The following is a 14,381-nucleotide window of genomic DNA, read 5'->3' as shown; positions in this document are numbered from 1 at the left end:
TCTCTTTTGGCTCTTCTATTAAGAAGTGTAACACTGGGTCATAAACATGGTTAATTTCCGGAGGTAGCGGCTTTGCCAGCTCACAGGCATTCCGAGTCTTGTATAATTAAAAGATTAAATTCCTCTGAGGTGAGTGCTTTTTAGACCTAGAAACACTGGGATGGCAGAATGTCTGTTGGATCCAGTAATAAGGCATTTGCTCTGGCAATGACTGAAAAAGTGTCTTTATTATCCCACTAACAACTAGAAAGGCGTAAAAATATAACAAGTCCGGAAATGGTTAATTATATTATACGCTGTTACGTGCATAGTCTTTTGAGTTACTCACATCAACCGGAAATACAGCAGAAAACACAGCAAACACTGTGTAGAGCATGTAAACAGTATTATCTTTAAAGAAGTATTAATGACCTTTTCTTTCAGGAATCTGCCTTGATTTCCTATGAAGTGAATGATAGTTCAAGATAGAGAAATGTGACGAAACAGCGGAGGATATGTTTCTCAACTGAGTACGAACAGGATGGATGCATAAGATAAAGAGGTTTTGACTTAATCAAAAAGAGCAAAATAAACAGGAATAGAGGAGCAGATTTTATATTGAAAATTTCCATGCAATTTTTATTTTCCAAAGTTTCAGGAAGTTACTTTCCCTTTTATCTTCAGCAATCTCAATGTTACTTGAAGATTTATGTCCCAAATTTGTCTCTGTCTTTTTTTGTTTGAAAGATTAGGTTTATAGCTACATCAGTGATGGAGGTAACCATCAATAGAAATTAAATCCTCTGGATTTCAAAGAAGCTTTGGAAAAACAAGAAAAATCAAATTCAATCTAATAAAAACAATAATAATTTATGGACTACAGTGTGGTTCTGAAATTGTGTATAAACAAAGGTGAATTTTACATCACATTCTAATTCTCAGAGTTGGAGCAAATTTTATTTCAGAAAGAACGCAATTCTAGAAGTGCAATGACTATACTCTCCATTAAAAGGTCCATCTTTCTTGCATTATTATTAACCCATGTACTATCCCCCATGTACTAACAGACTTCAAACAATTTTTGGATTGATTCTATTCAAATGCCATCAAATTTTCTTCAGCCCTGCCATTAATAGATTTTGTCCTTTTACCTTTATCTTCCCATCTCAGTTTTCTACAATTACAAATTTTTACTTCATTTGAGACGTTATTTATAGGTTTTATACTTGTATTGTATATATGATACAATGAACATTTACTTAATTTTTTAAATTTTCCGTTCATCAATCGTCTTCTGAATATTTTTACAAGTAAAAAATTTGGGAGCCACAAAGAAATAAGACAGAGAAACTGAAATGATGACCATCTCCTCCTCCTGACTCATGCTGAAGACAAAAGAAGAGGTATTGAGCAATTAGTAATAATAACTAATATATATTTATATTACTTTAATACTATATCCCATTGACAAACTTTGCACATTTGCTATTGTTTTCATGAGGATTCTGATGTAAATTCAAGACAAAAAGATTGCCTCAATGTAATGCCACAGATCGTGGATCCAAATTTAAGCCTTACCACTGAATGCATCTGGGATCCAATTCTAACAGTAGAATGTTTCCTTAACACGGTAGCAGGCACAACTTCAGTACTGACTCAGCTGTAATGATGAAACCTATTAAACCACTGACATCCTTTCTCGTAATACGATGAATTTTTCTTACACATCTCCCATTCAAGTACAGACCAGGCCCAACTTTCTGAGATATTACATGATCCCACCTCAAGCACAAAAGCATTTAAACTAACGTGCTTATTAGCTTTCTTAACGTTAAAGTGATTAACGTGTTACCTCTTGCTAATTTTGTGACTCAGAGAACAGGACATTCGGCATTGCTCATTTCTGGAGTTTTGTCAGATTTATTTACTTCTTTCACTATTGCAGCAATTGCAATCTATATAAAATGAGACACTAAATGAGATAACATTTCTATAAAAATATTTTTCATTACCTAAATATATATATTTTAATTACAGAGATGTAGCACTATATGTGTAATAAACCAAATTATTACCTCAAGCCCTATAATATACTCAATGCTACCACTGATTATCTAATGACTAGATCTATTAATCTAGATACCCATAATTTATAAGTTCTATATTAAGTTTCTTTTCTGTTCTGGAATACTTGTTCCCTAGTGAAGATGCCTTGCATGTGGATATTGGGTATTACTAAACAGCCACACTGGCAGACCTGAACTCACGCTGCTTCTATGTTACGCTGAGGTAAACCAACGCTGGACAAAAAATGTGCACAGGCAACCCAACCTTGTTGAATGGTTGGACTTAATCTGAGCACACTCTCATGCTAACGTACCTGTATGGCTTTTGGATGCCACGGAGGGTTTCTAAGCTCTGCGACACCACAGAATTAACGCTTCTGAGTCAGAGCTGGATCGTGGCCGGCTATCTTGGACTGCAGGCATAAAAACTTGGCCCATTCTGGTACAGATTTCAAAATGGTTATAATATATTTTATGATCTTGAAATAAATATATAGGGCCGAATACTACTCTTACTTACACAAGAGCAAATCAGGAGTAACTCATTATTTCCATATTTATTTTGCAGATCATTAAATTCAGGTCTGCTTCTCCAAATTTGCACTAGTAGCACTGAAAGAAAGATCTGCTCCCCTAACTTGGAGGTGGCAGAAACCACCACTCACCCATTTCAGAAGAGATTCCAACTCAACTTGTACTAATATTTACCCTTTAGATAGCAGCATAGAGGACCATAAATTTTTAACACAGAGAGAGAGATTTGCTGAATGAAGCAAGATTAATGTTACTACTCAGTTATTTATTTGATCTTAGAATGTGAAGGACTAATTAAGGGTGGCTAGAATATGTCAAGAACAGGCAAACTATTAAAGATCTCCCTTACCTCTGCCCTACAAATCCTAATGCCATCAATTCCAATTTTATTCTTCAGTTCCAATCTGACTGCTCCCACTCTCTTTATGTGTGGCGTTCTTAATGGTAAGAAAATATTTTTGCCTTCCTTCTTTCATTCTTTCTTTCCACGTTTCCCCTTAACTTCTCAGATTCCACTTCAATAGTCTTCTAGAGATTTTAAACTACCCTGCATATCAGCAACACTTTGATGTTAAATAGCGTTACCAAGGTCATTCTGACAGAAGGACCAGCAGTAATGTTTGTTTTGAAAGCGAGCGCTCTGTTTAAATCTGTTTATTTCTGTACTAAGTCTAGGCACTTTGAGTTGTCATGATGACTCAGAGCAAAGTTGCAAAGCCTCAGTTCTACAAAGAGATTAGTCACTTTGTTTTTTTGCACTGAGCTGCTCTGAGTCAGCTTCAAATTGTTGCACATAGAGTACCTGGGTACATCTTCAAATGGTGCAGGTAACTTTAGTGCAAATTTCTGGAAGAAAAGCAGTCTCTGTACATCTGAGCAAATAATTGACCAGGCCTACCTTCACTCTTATCCCCAAATAAGAACTGGGTTTTAGAATGGAAGAAATTGTAACAGTGTGAATGTTGATTTAAATTTTTTCCCTTAGCCAAGGAAAAACTTTAGGGTCAGCAGCCTGAGTTTACTAAACTCTGTGTATACTAAACAATCGGTTGAGCTGTGCTCTTAATTCATTAACTATTTCACAGATTAAAAATTTAGACACCAAAAGGTTTACTTTATTTTTTGTCATTGCAGTCATTGGAAATATTTCTTCTGCTTTTAATCTCAGCAAAACTGAGAACTAGGTTTACGCAATTAGGCCAGCTGCTTTACTTGACTGTACACAGTGATTCTAAGTTTACCACGATTCTGAACTGACCCACTTGTTCAGACTTGTTTTTTATTGACTGTCTGGGCTATATCTTTTCTTTTACTGAGTGCATGTATATTTGTAGTGTGCATGCATATATATTCTATATATATATATGTGAATGCACATGTGTGTGTGAATCCATATTTTTAATTTTATAATGACTGGAGTTGACATAGTATGTTCTTTAGTCTGTACACTACATTTCATCTAAATACAATTCGCACCACTTACACTGTAAGTCAAAACTCAGTGTATTTGCAACATAGAGTGTGAAAATTAAGTGTATTACTATTGTCCATAGATGTAAACTCTATAAACTCAATAGAAAAATACACTAACCCAAATTGTCTCTCTAGCCAACAATATCATCCTGATGCTTTTTGGAGAAAAAAAAACGACAAGAGACAACTTAGAAGAAACTGTCCGATTTCTCTGACTCACATGGCTTTATTAATGCTTTTGTGTGGGTCCACAGAGAAGCACGTAAAAATAACCTGAAGGCTAAAAGTAGTGAACTTTACAGAAAGAGAGAGAAGGAAGATGACCTGATCCACTTGTCAGTTATGACAAATTAGTGTTGCTCTAAGGTCACTTTGAGTTATTTCCACCTGTATGAGGCCTGTATTTGCTCCCCTCTCCTAACAGGATGTTAGTAACCTTTTCATAATGGCCCTCCTTACTTGTTTTCTTTTCTTCAGACATATGACACATCCTGCTGTTTTACCTAGGCATTCAGAAGGCTTTAGCATGCCTTCTAATCATAGCATATTAAACAACAAGCAAACATTCATGTCTTGATTCAAACTAAAATATTAATGTCACTAAATTATTTTCCAGAGAAATATTGCGGGTATTTATTTTTATTTCATTTATTTTCTAGAGAAAGCATTATGGCCAACACCCCTCAAATGCGTAATCACTGTATGAAGGAATCACATCAAATACGACTTTTTCTGCCTGCTTCCCTACCACCTGCTTATATTGTGACTTATTGAAAATCTATTAGCTACTTACTATCAAACTAACAATAGCCATTTAAATATGCAAGTGAGAATAAACATAGGGGTATTATCTGTTTCACTTGTTCATTCTTTAAACTTATTTATGTCATTTACACGTGTACCCTTGATTTTGTTCTGTAACTACCTATCTATATGACAAACAAAAATAGTAATGAATTCTATAAACTTATTTGGGACATAATTTATTTGTAAGACTGTATGAAATACAGTTTCGTTACATCATACAATGCTTTTACGTTCAAGGGATTAGCATCCAATGCCAGGTTCACTTTGCAAGGTCAAAAAATAATTCAGATTTGGAACATGAACACTTTAGAATCTGATTTAAGAAGCAACAGCAGAATGTTAGGCAAGAATTTGAAATCTTCTTAAGACTATTCCTTTATAAACTGTCTGTAGATGAGAAATACATTGCTATGAAAAATACATACGCTGTACATTTTATGTTCAAGAGTTTTAGGATAGAAACTTTGGAGAAGTTTTTATTAAAAAAAATGAAGTAGTACTTTATTTCAAAATATATCAAATGCCTTTATGAAAACAGAGGTAAGTCTGTTCTAATTTAGTATGAAATGTAATGTAGAGACCCGCTGCCCCTGTATTATTATTTATTCTTCATATTGTGGCAGAGGTCATTATGCTGCATATTGTACAAACACACAGAAATAACACTGAACTGCCAACAGTACTAAGTAACAGAATATTCTATTACTGAAAGCACAGTAGTAAGAGAAGCTCTGAAAGGCTTCTCTTCAATTAAGTGATTGATTTTGCACTGATACAACATATTTACACACACTCTTTCCTCTCCCCTACTCTCACTCACATCAAGCCATGGGCATATGGGAAAATAACCCTATTCTCTGAGATGCATCAGTACCAAGAAGTGTTGAGTTAATCTATACTGATGTATTAAAAATAAGTACAATATAAAACAAATCCTGTAAGTGATGTCACAATTACCTAAAAAGGCACTATAGATAACGGCTCTTCTCAGAACTCCATAAAACTGTGAATAATCCCATGGAAGCAGACTAAGACTTGCTCACTGGCCACATGGTATGCCAGTCATAGAGACAGCCTAGATCAGGTTTACCAGTTTCTCTTTCTACACCGTAAGGGCAAAGATATCTTTCAGAATGACTGTTAGATTCCTAAAAAAACACAAGCACATCATAATTTTTATAATTATGATCATTTATTACTCAGTCTATTCTTAATTTTTTATGAAGTGATGGAAAGTAAAGCTTGGCAAGCATAAAAGATTAACAAGAATAACACAACAGCCCTGACAATTGTGTATCAGGAGACAGAGCAAATCTCCTGATGTTTCAATTTATTGCAACATAATTTTTTTTCCTGGCTTTATTATAAACTATTTTGTTTTGTAAACCTTTTTAGTTGTTGTGAAAACTCTTGTGAATCTGTGAAAGCTCTTTCTGAAGAATAAATGTAGGTGTAAGGATCATACAGAATGGAATTCCAAGTTACAGCCTTAAAATTAGATTGCACAATCTATATTTGTTTTGGTGAGCAGCTGCTTACTCAAGCAGTCCTAGAGGCTAAACTCAACAAATTGATATTTCCTCATGCACTTCCTCCAGTACTGATAGGTGCATTATTTGTCCCTTGACTACATAGGTCAGCTAAAATTTTCTTACCATTTCACTATAAAAGTATAGATGTGTAACATTGAAATGACCAATTTCGACATACGCTATCCAATCAATCTGAGATTTTCCTACTTTATAAATCAGGAAAGAAAATAAACACTATTCACTGGCAGGCTTCACATAGAATTACTGTTGCTACCAAATTAGGAATTCTAAATGCTTGATTCCTAGTAGGTTACCAGAATCATTAACCTCTTTAACCATAAAGAACAACGGACCTTTACATTGCTAGCTGATCTAATACTAACAAATGAATACTTGAATCTCAACTATTTACAGGTAAATCACTGTTCATCTGTAAAATTTGCTGACTGAATCTGTTAAAAGTCATTGCAGAGCTTAATTAGCTGATCAGCTGATTATTTGCTTATGCTATTCTTAAATTTTTAAATTTAACACAGAGGAAATATTTATTTTTGTTGGTTTGCATGTGAGTACAACTCATTTTTTGAAAATATTTACCAAGAACTTGGATTTGTTTAATCATATTTTACCAGGTGATTATTAGCCTTGCCAAATCTGCCTGGAATCAAACTTAAACGGTACTTTGCAAGCCATGTAGGTGTTGCTGATATATTCTCTCACTGTGACAATTTTGCTTCCTATAGGATGAAACATTGAGTGCCCAAAGAACAAGTGTTAGTTTCAGACCTGACAAGCAAGTACAGTGTCCCACCTACCTACACATGAGCAGTAAAACATACTTAATACGCTGGGCAACTGGTCACCAACTTCTGTGTGGAAGTTGTAGGGTGTTCTTGCATTCTACTGTCTCATCACGCCATCCTTCCAGAAAGCTGTACTAAGGGCACTGTATTAATGAGCAAACCTTGACAAGACTTTATTTCCTTCCATGAGCAAGTGGGGAAGCTGGGGGAAATTGGGTCGGAAGGAAACACGATCGTCATTTTGCTCTGTTTTCTGCCAGCGAAGGGAGCTGACTGGAGAGGGAACGTGCTTTGCCTGGCAGAGGGCTGGTAGCTCACTCCCCACTTGGGCAAAGCTCAGGGGAAATATGATTCAGAGAACTGTGTCTGAGTCACTGCTTCTTCTCCAGCCCCTTCCCAACTGTGAAGGCTGCATTTTGTCCCGAACTGGGAACTACAAGCGAAGATTCCACCTCACCCTGCATTTTGAAGTGCATCAAGGAGTTCGTAAGCATGGGCTTTCCGAGGGGCACCACACACGTTATGTTCTACTGAGCATTACTTCACTTTGCAGTCAGTAAACAAGACTAGTATATTTCATATTGACAAAAAAGGCAACCACCCACTGCTAATGACTTTGAACGGTAAAACAGCATACTTAGTATCGGTGTTTTCTAACATGTCTATCCTGTCCTGCCACACATTTAAGATAACTACATATCTATATAGAAGATATATCCATCGCACGTATGGGAAGCCGAGACGTCAGTTACCTAAAGCGTACAGAAATCCGCCCCCCAGACCCGCGGCGGGCCTGACGGGGCTCCCGAGGCGGCAGCGCCAGGGCGGCGGGACCCCCGCGATCGCTCTCGCGAGAGTGGCTGAGGCCTGGGCGTTGCCACAGCAACCGCCCCCTTCGCCCCCCCCGCGCCCAGTACCGCGGTGGGCGCTGCGCCCGGAGCCCGGCGGCGGCGCAGTCGGGAAGGGCCTTGTCACCCCGCCAGCTCAGGACGTGGGTCCGTCCGGCGGCCATCGCCCTCCCAGCAGGAGCTCGGCCGTGGTGTCCGTGTCCTCTGCACTCGGCAGAATGGACGTGGCAACCCAGAGCAAGCTCCCACAACAACACGCAGCCGCCCAGGTCTCCGTGCCAGAGCCCGTCGCTGGTGAGCGATGGCGGCAGTGGGAACAGTCATTTGAGGTGTCACCAAGGGCACGATCTGCTCAGCCTCATGGCAGAGCTACGGGAGGAAGCAGACGGGTTAAGGAGCATCAGGGAATATGAGAAAGACTGGTGGAACCATGCCCTGCCCTCCCTGAGACCGAAATGGGAACAGCCACCAGAAAAACCCAAGATCAAGGGTATCACAGAATCATAGAGTGGTCTGGGTTGTAAGGGACCTTAAAGATCACTTAGTTCCAACCCCCCTGCCCTGGGCAGGGACACCTCCCACTAGACCAGGTTGCTCCAAGCCCCATCCAGCCTGGCCTTGAACACCTCCAGGGATGGGGCAGCCACAGCTTCTCTGGGCAACCTGGGCCAGGGGCTCACCACCCTCACAGTAAAGAATTTCTTCTAATACCTGATCTAAATTTCCCCTCTTTCAGTTTAAAACCATTACCCCTTGTCCTATCACTACCCTCCCTGATCCAGAGTCCCCCCCCATCTTTCCTGTAGCCTCTTTAGGTACTGGAAGGGGCTCCAAGTTCTCCCCAGAGCCTTCTCTTCTCCAGGCTGAACAACCCCAGCTCTCTCAGCCTGTCTCCATAGCAGAGGTGCTCCAGCCCCTGGATCATCTTCGTGGCCTCCTCTAGACCCGCTCCAACAGCTCCAGGATCCTGCATCCTCCCCCGACCAGGCAGAAGGCAGTAGCTTAAAGGAGAGAAGTGCGTGGAGTCAAGTCCACGCCATGGCAGGATCCTGGACCTGCTGGAGCGGGTCCAGAGGACCATGTTGACCATGACTAGATGAAAAATTCAATACATCTCACTGTACAGATGAGACAGAGTTCTTTCTCTCTTATACCAAAAAGAAAAGACAATTTCTGTCAATTAGACAATAAAAGAAAATATAGAAGCTAAATGAAAATCACACCACATAAAACTGCCTAAGCAATAATCAGTTCATTAAGCGTGGCTGTGGTTAAGACAAGTAAATGCACACTCATTCCCTGAGACAGGTATTGCTGGAGAAATTCAGGTTAAAAACAATCTGACCTCCACTGGTATTCAAGTATTGACTCTCAGACTGAAACTGTCATCAGAAAAAGCCAGTACTTCAAACACACCAATGCGGTTTGCAAACTTCTATTTGCTGCCTTTACTGCTACAGAAACCTCCATCAGGAAAGGAAGACACAAATTACTTGCAACTTCCCAAGTCAAAAAATGAAAGGCAAATAAATTATTTTTTTTTAACCTAAGGCATTTTTACAAGTGAGGATGGAGATAATAATTGCAGAAGCTATATCTAGCATAAAGCTGAAATTTCTCATTTATAAACTGTCTAGAGGGTTTTTACTGTAACTTCCATTTTTTAAATAGAATAATTTTTTAAAATCAAAGAATTAAAGACATGCTGGCTAATCAATATGTAACACCTTTTCAGTAGATATGATATACTAGCAAAGAAGGTAATAGGAAAGGTTAATTTGCATTCAATTTGGGGAAAGGATGCTTTTCCTTTATGAAAACAGTCCTGTCTGCTCATTACGATTAATACTTGAAAACTGACACTAATTATACCACTTTTTATTTTCAGTTATATAAACGGGTATCTTTACTAAAGTCTGGTTGCTTTAGTAGTTTCCGTATCTCTTACTAACCTGGACATAAGGCCAAAACCTGTGTATTCCAAAAGGGCACATTTATGTTTCTTTCACTAAAGTGAAATATGCAACTGCATAATATTTCACATAATCCCAAAGCTATCATCGCTATATAACCCAAATAGCAACTATTCATAAACAGGAAAACAAATAGGCAGAATAATCTTACTATTCATTCCTGATCCAGTGAGAAAATGTTTTGCAAACTTGAGCATATGCCTTTGAAAACCAGCATTCTGTGGTTCTTTTCCCTGCATGATGACACTATCCCCAATTATACAAAGCAGTAAAGAAACCAAGCGTCTGAGTATTTTCTGTACACAATTATGTGATAGGATTAGATAGATGGTGAAAGGAGTATAATGGAACAAGTAAACAACCAGATCTTCATTATCAGAGAGGTGCTCAGCACCCACAGCTCCCTCTAAATTAAACTGGGCAGCTCTTTAATATGTCTGCCTTTAATCTTTGTGCCTAAAAATCTTCAATTCAAATCTATACATTTTCATAAATGAGCATCACAATAAATGCTGTGAAGGTTCTGGTATGTTATTTCAACAGCAAGGAAGGTCTGGATGAGATAAATAAGAGATCATGTAGCTCACGCCTGGAAAATGCACGTTTAGGGGACTCTTGACACACAGTGGACGTAGGGAAAAAGAAAGCCCTCAGGTTGGCTTTTACAATGATTTTTATATAACTCTTGATACCATAATACCTGAGGTTCTCAGTCATTAACAGATTTTATCTCCAAAACCACTCTTTTGAGAAAGGAAAGACTTATTACTTCCATTTAATGACTAAGGAAATGAAGAACAAGATAGACGGAGAGATTTGCCCAAGGATGTAGGGCAAACCTGCCGCAAACTGAAGCAATGGCTCAGAATTCCTGATCTGTGCCTTAAAGAGAAGGCATTTTTGTCCTCTAGATCTTGACTAAGAAACATCCCAATCATTTCGTTTTCTCATTGCACTGACATACTACAAATGGGGAAGTTTCCCTGTTTGCAGAATAACCTAGCTATAACTGATTCATTTAAAACCGCTACTCTATTTGATTTCACGAGCTAACTTTGCCTCCTGTAAAAGTCACAGTATGTCCATCCTGAGAACAGAACCACTAAAAAGTTAAAGAGTGCAGGCTACTTTAGAGATGTAAAGATAAAAATGAGACTTCTAGGGGAAGACTTTGGGCCACAAATATACATTATGAAGAATTACATTAATTTGTTTTGTGAACTAAGTTAAAACGGTTAATAAAATGTTAGAAACGTATATACAAATTTATTATTAGTGAAACAGTGTAACACATAAAATTAAAAACTACGAAGCTTACCTTTCACTCAGCATCCTTTGGTTGCTAAGTACTTCTGGGATGATTTTATTCTAAATTTCTAAATTACAGGGAGGTAATCTGGAGTTCCTTTCCTTTTTATGAACATGTCATGTGCAAGACTGAACTAGAATTGTATTTTACTACTCAACAAAACTGATTTCTTTTTTGTCTTTTATCGGGTAATTACTCCTGTAGATGCAACTGAGGATGGGCATAATACTGGCTGGTGAAACTAGAAGAAATGAGCAATAGATCATGCGACATTGTGTCCAAAACCATCTACCTCTTAGCTGAATTAATAATATTGCTCTTTGTGGAATTTCACGGACACCTACAGGAACCCATTACTTGTCCCTCAACACTTCTGCAGCTGATGACATATATGGCCCTCCATTTGGCTCAACAGTACAACTACCAATCACTTAATTACTTCATATTATAGACATTATAGCCACTTGTGGAAACTATAATGAAAGAAATGGTTTCAAATTTCTGTTCTTTTACAGTGCCTGCCTCATGCAGGCACTTGGTAGGGTAGAAAGAGCAAATAAACGAAACACAAAGCAAACATACCTCCAGCTCTAAGAACTACAGGTTCTTCAAGTCTGGTGAAGATCAAGAGACATGAAGAGAGAATCTTGATTTCCCTTTACAGTTGCTGGAAGACAATGCAACCACAGTTAAGGAAGTATTTAATACTCAGGCTATGTTGGTTTCTATAAGTAAAACTGAAGAATATAAAACTGACTCTATATAACAGTGGGGCACTGATTTTACAGAGTAAACTATTGTCTATGTAGTAGCCAGAGAAACAGTGAGACAGAAACCTACAAAATTTGTAGAAGTTATAATAATTTGTGACATAAAAGATAGTAAAATTAGATCCTATCCCATGCCTAGACAATTATTTCACTAACGAAAGGATATCATATACTAAAAGGTATTCTTACATATTTTGTATGAGCTACAAAAATAAAAAATCACTACTACAGAAAATTGATAACTTTGATTAAATAATTGCATCAAAGACTCTAAACAACATTTCTTTGAAGAGAGATAAAACAAATGAGTTATTCTTCCTACTAATGAAAGCTGAGAAAGCATATGCAAATTAAAGATTAGTTTGCAGTTTGGGAAAGTATTTCCTAATAGTCACATGGAAAAACATGAACAATTTAAGTTTTCAGGAAGCCTAAGCACTCTGTTTAAGCCAGAGAAGGCCCATCAGAAAACTAATTTTTAGTAGCTCTGTTCTTCGCGGCTACCTGTGGGTCTGATCAGGCGCATCCACTCCAAAATTCTACATGACTGACTTATGCAGCCGTTGCTTTCTCAACTCCCTAGCAAAAACATTGTAATAGCAAAAGACTTTAGAAGAGACCAGAAAACACTGATATGTTTCTTCTTACATAGTTACTGTGAAGCAAGCCTAGAGGTTGATGACTAAAAACACAAACACAAACAAAATAGAAAACCCAAGCCCTTTCTTTCAAATTGTTTCCTTTCTTCCTCCCACACGTATCCTTCAGCAACCAGCTGGAATAAGCATGCAATAAACACAGTTCACCTTGCTCTATAGTTTCAAGGCTTTTAATATATTTAAAATTTTAAAACCACTTTAAATTTTCATGTAAAAGTACAGAAAGAAATCCGAATTATGTATGGAAATGCCCAAGCAATCTCAGCTCCACCCAACCAACAGACCACATAGAAAAGAATGAAAAATAAAAGGAATACATCTTCAAAAACCAGTTTAATTCTACCAGGGACTATCAACAATATAATGCAATATAATTGTATAGCTATTGCAGGATAGCACTGCATGGCAGAATCGACGTTATTGGGGTGTTTGGTTATGTATTTTCATACTAACATGTCTGAATTTCTTTAAAAACTAAACTTAATCTCAGTTTCCTAGTGTTTATATAACTACATTTCTGTAGTTACAACTTATTCACTGTATTGCTGTAACACTTAGGAACTATAATCATGGACAAGAACATATTGTGTTGGATGCTGTGAAAACACAAAACAAGATTGCAGTTTAAACACATGAAGAGCAGGCAGCAAACACAGAGAATGGAAAAAGAAATAACAAGGCATTAACAATCAATATCGCAAGTACACGATTTGGTGTACCAGCTTCCAAACTTGGAGTTACTGGAGACTCCAAGATATCTTTTCCCACATCTGAGGGGCAGAATGAAAGAAAACACCAAGCTATTTATCCAGAAATTTAACAAGTGGGTGGTGGAAGTCGGTGTCAGGGATTGGCAAGCGCTGCCATCTCAATAATGAATCATCGGTGAGGCTGACAAAAACCAACCTTGAACGCGAACCGAGTCCATCCTGCCTGGCTGAGGGAGAAGGGAGAGGTGGGGACAAGACACATGGACAAGCCACTGGGTCTTTGCAGTTGTAGTGTGGAAACAAAGGTTATTTTTACACTTATGTAACTGATATACGTAAAGCCCTAACTTTAATGTACCTGTGGCAGGAGCACTTGTACTAAACACGCGTAGGCAGCAGGGCCTGCGCGGAGCCGGGTGTGAGGGGAGCTGCCCCCGACCTAGGCCTGCGGATAGGTCACAGAACCTCCGCGCTCCCCTCGCAATTAAACCCCGCCATTAGGACGCCGGCAAAGGAATTAATTAACATCGTAAGACAGCGCGGCGGAGTCCTGCCGAGGGCCCGGCGCGGTTCCACCCGCCCCAGACATGGCGTCAGGGCCGCCGCTGCGCCCGCGGCCCGGCTGGACGGGGAGGGGGGGCTCGACGGCCCCTCACCCGTCGTGTTTCCACCTAACACTCGGTGATGACGTCACCCGCCCCACAGGGGTGACGCAGGCCGCTCACGTGCCCAAACCGAGGCTGGCCAGCCCCGAACCGCCACAAGCGTCACGCGGCACCCGACTCCAACGGCCGCCCGCGCGCCGCCAGGTTGTTTACTCCCTGCGCCGCCGGGCGCGCCCGCTCACCCCCCCCGCCCTGCCGCCACCGCCCCGCGCGCTCGGCGGGCCCCGCCCAGCCTCCCCGCGGGCCAATCGGC

The 14,381-nt window shown here is 39.2% G+C and overlaps 1 protein-coding gene across 2 annotated transcripts in view; it reads right to left on the bottom strand.

The window, feature by feature from the left end:
• Nucleotides 1-14,236, bottom strand: part of NXT2 (nuclear transport factor 2 like export factor 2) — a 72,350-nt gene extending 58,114 nt beyond the window's left edge. For both annotated transcript variants that reach the window (XM_063346396.1, XM_063346398.1), the window contains exons 1-2: nt 13,822-14,236; nt 11,907-11,991 (exon numbers count right to left, since the gene is read on the bottom strand). The gene's annotated coding sequence lies outside the window, so the exon portion shown is untranslated. The remainder of the gene's footprint in view (nt 1-11,906; nt 11,992-13,821) is intronic.
• Nucleotides 14,237-14,381: the final 145 nt, after the last annotated feature.

Source organism: Chroicocephalus ridibundus, chromosome 9 (assembly GCF_963924245.1).
Source record: "Chroicocephalus ridibundus chromosome 9, bChrRid1.1, whole genome shotgun sequence".
NCBI classification, from domain to species: Eukaryota; Metazoa; Chordata; class Aves; order Charadriiformes; family Laridae; genus Chroicocephalus; species Chroicocephalus ridibundus.
The sequence above is the reverse complement of the archived record's forward strand: the minus strand, read 5'-3'. Positions and strand labels throughout refer to the sequence as shown.